This window comes from Meleagris gallopavo, chromosome 2 (genome assembly GCF_000146605.3).
Source record: "Meleagris gallopavo isolate NT-WF06-2002-E0010 breed Aviagen turkey brand Nicholas breeding stock chromosome 2, Turkey_5.1, whole genome shotgun sequence".
Lineage (NCBI taxonomy): Eukaryota > Metazoa > Chordata > Aves > Galliformes > Phasianidae > Meleagris > Meleagris gallopavo.
In genome coordinates, this window is record NC_015012.2 from 22,919,194 (window position 1) to 22,925,557 (window position 6,364).

Here is a 6,364-nt window from a genome sequence, read left to right on the forward strand (position 1 = left end):
CTCTCCCTAGGCTGTGAGTGTTTATCTCCAAACAGTCAACAGTCCACAGCAAATGCTTAATTTTTCAGCTTTGTTGTAGATAATGGGAGGATGATACATCGTATTTCATCTTGTCAGCATTTCCATGTACAAATGCACGAAGACTGGAGTCCAGAGATGACTGCATATTTAAGAAATATTGCAGCAAATTCTCTAAATGAGGCACAATGATTTATAAACAAACAAACCGAAAAAGCCCACAGAAACACTGCACACAAAATACTCTGTGCAATTTGTGTAATATGTGGCAATAGACAATAGTACAGAGTCAAGCTGAGGAAAGATTCTCTGCTGTTTCTCAATATTAGCAGTTAAATATAATTGTTTTGGAAATGCACAGGGCAACTTATAGCAGGTCGCTTGATTTGAGTGCTTAAGTCTTTCACTTTATTGCCCTCTCATAAGTCACTCACACTTATGACTTTAGTTATTATCAGTTGCCTATCTTATACAGTGTTCAGAAATACTTGGACTTAATTTATCCTTTCCCAGCAGTGACCAAGACTAGAAGTAATCTTGAAGACTAGAAGTAACTTGGAACGTACATGGTGTGGATGTCCAATCCTCAGCATCCACTGTTTTCTTCTGCACTTCACTCCATCACTTGTCTGCACTACTTCCCACGGTGGGGGGCAGGGGGGGGCATGACCTGGTAAGTTGTGGAAAATGGGATGTGAAGATGGATTTTCTAGATCCTGATGCCTGCCTAGAATCACTACTGCTACCTCTAGGGCACAATTCCAGGTACTGCCATGAGATAAAGCGATTGAGAGCTGACTGAACTCTCCCTATACCCACTCAGAACGCCCAGCTTATTTTTCAACAGGCCGTACTCTAATAGATTTTTGTTTGGCTGATTTGCAGAAGGGAAAATATAAAAAGGCATGCTTAAATTTAGTAATACTAATGTCAATTGTGTGGTTACTAGAGAAATCTTTCTCATAGAAAATGTTCTTGTTTTATGAATCATTTAGTACATCAGAGGTAACATAATAAAAATAAATTGCTGCCATGTGATCAGTGTCTCCAACTTTGAAAATTGAATAGGTTTAAAAATGTTTATCTTTGAAGATTGTATTCTGCCAGCAGCGGGATCTGTTAAGCTGTGATACATTTGTAACTTCCCTTGTTAATTTCCCTGCAACCTCCTGTAGCTTCACTGACATCTGTAAACAGGTATCCAGGGTTCCAGTGTAGTCTCTTCACATGGTAGTCTAATTCAGATATACTTGTTTTTTGCAAGTTTTTAGATGCTTTCACCCTTTGTCTTGCCAGGGTAAAGTGATATTTTTACTTTTTAAAATATTTTCATTGTCAGCTCTTGTATACCTATCTGTGCTTTCTTACTGTTGTCAAAAGAGGGACGTGTAAAACTGAGTGTCTTAGCAGATGAAAAAAAACCCTAACGGCATTTCCCTGCATAGGAGAAAGAAGTTGGGAAGATTTGGTAAAAGTGCAGGAGGACACTGAGAAAATCTGGAGTTAAAGGAAAGAAGGAAATGCAGTAGCAGCTCTGCAAAAATGGACTGAAGAGTGCTAGAGTGCTACAGCCTGTCTGCTAAAGGTTTTTCGCTGTAAACTTTGCTGAACCGACTCTGCCTGACTTGTCCTGCTTTGATTCTGTTATAAAAATTGTTTGTGAAGATTTTCATTTGGCTCAATGTATAGGAGTCTGGACTCTTGTAGTGGGAAAATCTGAGTTCGCTTTTGCTGGGGAATATCAGAGCTTGCAGGAGCATTCATAATGCAGGCATGTTCTAGTAAGAGTGCCATGTCCTGCTCTGTAGCTTCAGTGAGCTGAAAAGATGAGGTATGGAAACTGAGTATTGGCAGCATGGTTTTACTTGCATTTTAATTCACGTTTTCTTGATTATTTCACATCCCTGATTTAGTTCTCCTTTTAGATTTTTGCAAGGGAATTATGGTTTCTTGATGGATTCCCTGTGTCCTTTTGACAAGAGCTCCTGTTGCTTGCTTTTCAAAGGCACAATAGAAACTTGCTTCTATGTGTCCTCAGAATTGCTGGAGGTGGTACTACTTTGACCCCAGTTACATTGCTCATCCCAAATCAATTTCCCACGAGGCAGACAATATTACATTACTATAATCTGAGCCTACAGACTCAAGCCTCTCAGCATTGGCTAAACACTTGCCTTATAATGTAGAGATTGTGCTAAAACAAAAGGAAACATATTACTCTAATTTCTTTCCTTCTTTCTTTCTTTTTTGCTTTTACTGTGTTATTACATTATAACATCATGTTTGCACTGCTTCAGTAAGAAATGAATTGAGAGTGAAATCTACTTTCTATCCTTACAGAAAAATTTTATGGGTGTAGACAAGGGAACTGTTCTCCAAACACCATTAAGAAGTTTTTACTTAAGGTCTATATATACTAAGTGTAATTTAAGAGCTGACTTTGCTTCACATGTAAACTAGTTTGGACTTTGAAACAATACCTGTCTATTTGTTTTCACTTTTTTCCTTTTTGAGCAATTTCATCCCTAAAGCTTAAAAATTTCCTGAAGCTGGTTACAAAAAATCTGAAATAATGAAATATGATTTACGTATTTGATGGGTGAAGAGGAAATAGAAGACATCATAGAGATCTTGCGGTTTATTTATGACTACCGGTAAATAACTGCATGTTTCTATAATGGATTTACTCTTTTTTTACTCTGAAATGTACCATCCATGCACATTGAATGCCTTTTGTTTCAGATCTGTGTGTCGTCTTTGAGCAGTGAAAATGCTTAATGCAGTACTGTAGTTCTCATCTCCCTGCTGTGGTCTCCAAGACAATTCAGCTGAGCTTTTGTTTCATTCTCTTTTGAAAAGCAAATTAGTAAGGATTGTTTGTAGTATACTGTGCTTTAGAATATCAGGAGAAAATTGCTAAGGATGTTGCTTGGGAGCCCAGATTCTGGAACTGACCACAGCAGACTTTGCTGCATATGTTAGTATTAGCCTGGAGTGCAAGAAACTGGCTGACATGGTGCTGACTACAACTTCAGCTTGTGTAAGCAGCAACAGGTTGTGTTTAGTCTATCAACTGTCATGATTAAAAGCTAGGATAGGGACTTTTCCATGGACATGTGTCATCTCAGCATGGAATTTCCAACACTCTTCTCAAAGGAGATGTAACTTTTCTGAGCGTTTAAGTCAAAGCCCTTTGTTTGCTTTTATGTGTGTTTTGAGTTACAGCCTGCACAGATCAGTCCTTGGATCTCCTTACTGTGGATGCCATATGTTTTTTGGGTAGACATTATCAGTCAATGGAAAGAGAGACAACTGGTGAATGCGCTGGGATGGTGCTAGATTTTTTCTCTGTGATATGAAAAATTGCTTCTGTAGGCATACACTTCCACAAGATGTTTAGAGAGAAATAGTAAATCACAAATTTGGCAATACGAATTGTCACAGAGTGTAACTTGAAGAAAGGGTTTAAAGTGTTTCTTATCAAAGGAGGCAGATTTCAACTGGATTATGCTTACAAGAGATGAGTGGACTGTAGAACTGCTTTTTAACACAGTGCCTTGAAGGAAGTGATTTATGGATGTACCTGCAGAGATGACAGTAAAACAGAAAGAAATAGACAGGATGAGAAAGCAGACCATTTCAGAAGTATTTGGTACTCACACAGAGGCCAGTACAGCTGGTAACAGAAAGAAAATGGGGCAGCTATGAAAAGGGTAGGAACCAAAGAGGAAGGGAGTTGGATTGAAAAAGTCTAGCAAAGTAAAGCAGAGAGGAAGGGCATGGCAGGACATTAACAGTGATGGGGTGGCGGGCTGGAGAGCACTCTGTAGCCCTATTGTGTTTGGTGTCTGGGAATCATCTGTATTGTCTGTTCTTAATTTTTGGTGAGTTGCTTTTAGAAAGGACTTCATAATTGTCTCAGAGCATTTTGCACAGCTAGAGTTAGTATTTTCAACCTCTGCCTATCCCTCTACTCCAATCTCTTTTTTTTTCTTTCTTCTTTCCTATTAATCAACCTTCCATCAGCTCTCTGTGATGATCTTTCAGTTTGCACAAAAGTCTTAGCCTCTAAGTAGTGATAAATGCCCCCAGGCCATGGAATGTAATGTAATGAGTCCTCAACTGGGTCTTAAACTGAATTCTTTAACACCAAGTGAAAATAAAGCATACCAAATTCTGAGCTGTCGGTTGCCACTAGTATTGCTTTTGCATACTGGTGGAAAGGGTCTATCCAGCAGACATGCATTGTTTCAAGATTGTCTGATTTGCTTTACAGACGCCTAGAAGAAATAACGACTTAGAATAATAAACCAAAAAATAAACCAAAAAATACTGAATGTGAGTCAGCAGAGTACACTGACAGCCAAAAAGACCAACCATACCTGGTGTGCCCCAGGCCTAGCACTGCCAGCCACGAGTGGGAAGTTGTCCCACACCGGTCTGCACTGTGTGGTCTCACCTTGAGCAGTGGGTGCAGTTTGGGTGCCACAATCTAAGAGGGACATAAAACATGAGTATCCAAAGGACGGCTACCAGGATGGTAAAGGGTTTGGAGGATAAGATGCATGAGGAGCAGCTAAGGTCTCTTGGTTTGTTTGGCCCAGAGCAGAGGAGCTGAGTGGAGTCTGCAGCTCCTCAAGGGAGTGGAGGGCAGTGACAAGGTCTGAGGGAACAGCATGGAGATGTGTCAGAGGAGGGGCAGCTGGGGGTTAGGGAAATGTTCTGCGTCAGAGGGTGGTGGGCGTGGAATAGGCTGTGTAGAGCAGTGGTCATGGCCTTGAGCTGCCGGAGTTCAAGAACTCTTTTAACAGCACTATTAGGCATAGGTTTTGAATCTTGAGTGGTCTTATGAGGAGCCAGGAGTTGGAATTGACAATTCTTGTGGGTCCCTTCCAACTCAGGATATTCTATTTTTTTGATACTACAAATCAGCAACATGGACATTCTATTGGCAATACCTGTTCAGTTGCCAGGTCATCTAGTGTTGGTGAGCTTTACTGCAGATGTGTGAGTGGATTTGAATGGGCTGCAGGATGTGAGGGGCCAGGCTGAAGCTGTAGGCAAAGGGTAGGATGTGGATGATTTAGGCTATTCTGTATTGCACTGTAAAAGCTTCGCGTGACTTACTGCTTTGCTTTGCATGACTGTTTCTTTCCCATTATATGTGACACTTATTGCAGAGGAGGAGAGAGTTTTTTAGCCTACGCTGACACAGAGAAATGTAACGGATATTTGCTCTCAGCTATCTAATCTGAATAGCATTCCAAATGTGACTGGAACAATCTAAGTGAAGAGAAGGCAAAGGTAAGAGGTGCCTCAGTTGTGGGATGTTAATGTTTAATCTTAACGCTCCTTGAGTGAGGATCAGGCAAAAAGGGAAGGTCTAAGGAAACAAGCAGGATAGAGGTGCTGAAGAGGGTATCTGCTATACAGAGGGAAGCCAGTAAGCTTCATAGTCCCTGGTCTTGCTGAGAATAATCTGGCAGGTACATGCAAGCCTTTGTCCTCCATAATCCAGATGTCAAGCAGATTTTCTAAAATCAAAGCAAAATTTATCTTAGCTAGCTTTAATTCTGTACTCATTGCCCTTCCCTATTCTTTTTTTGTTTTCTTTCCAGATATATCTGATTCTTAAGTCTCTTGAGGCAACATAGTTTAAAAAGCTGTTGTGACCTACAGGCTCAGTTTGTACCCAGCAGGTGCAGCCTGAAGTCACTGCATACAAAGGCAGGGATACGCAAGGAATCGATATAAATTTGAAGGCTATAAGCCAGACTTTGTGGCAGGAATCCACACTTTTAGATTTGAGTTTATTTTTTACTGAAATAATTTTTGTTACTGAAGATTTTCTTTTCAGTGGCCTCTGCTTGACTGTGCTTAGAAATTAACCTGTTGGGATTGTTTCTCTTCTATAACATTTATATAGTTTCTATACAACAGCATCCTTATATCATGTCAAGGATTCAGGATGCTATTCAAATAAACTGCCTAGGTTTTACTTGTTCTTAGCTTTCCATCAAATGATTCCACTGACATCCAGTTAGAATGTTAAACCCTAGCAACAAAGTCATGGTGAGAAGCTGTGCTATCTTGGCACAGCCAGTACTGCTGACAAAGGTTTTTTGGCAACATAGGAATGATCAACTTCTAAATGCTGCATCCTGTGTGAGCAACTCTAAAATGGAGGGGGCGGAGAGGAATTGTATTTGAGTACTTAAAAGTATACCAGACTCAACAAATTAGTGATGTTTGTGCTGCAGGGAAAAACAGTGTTGCTTGCTTGCACTTCCATCTTATTACCTATTTTGTGTTGTGTTTTGGTCTTGGATTATGGGTTTTGTTTTTT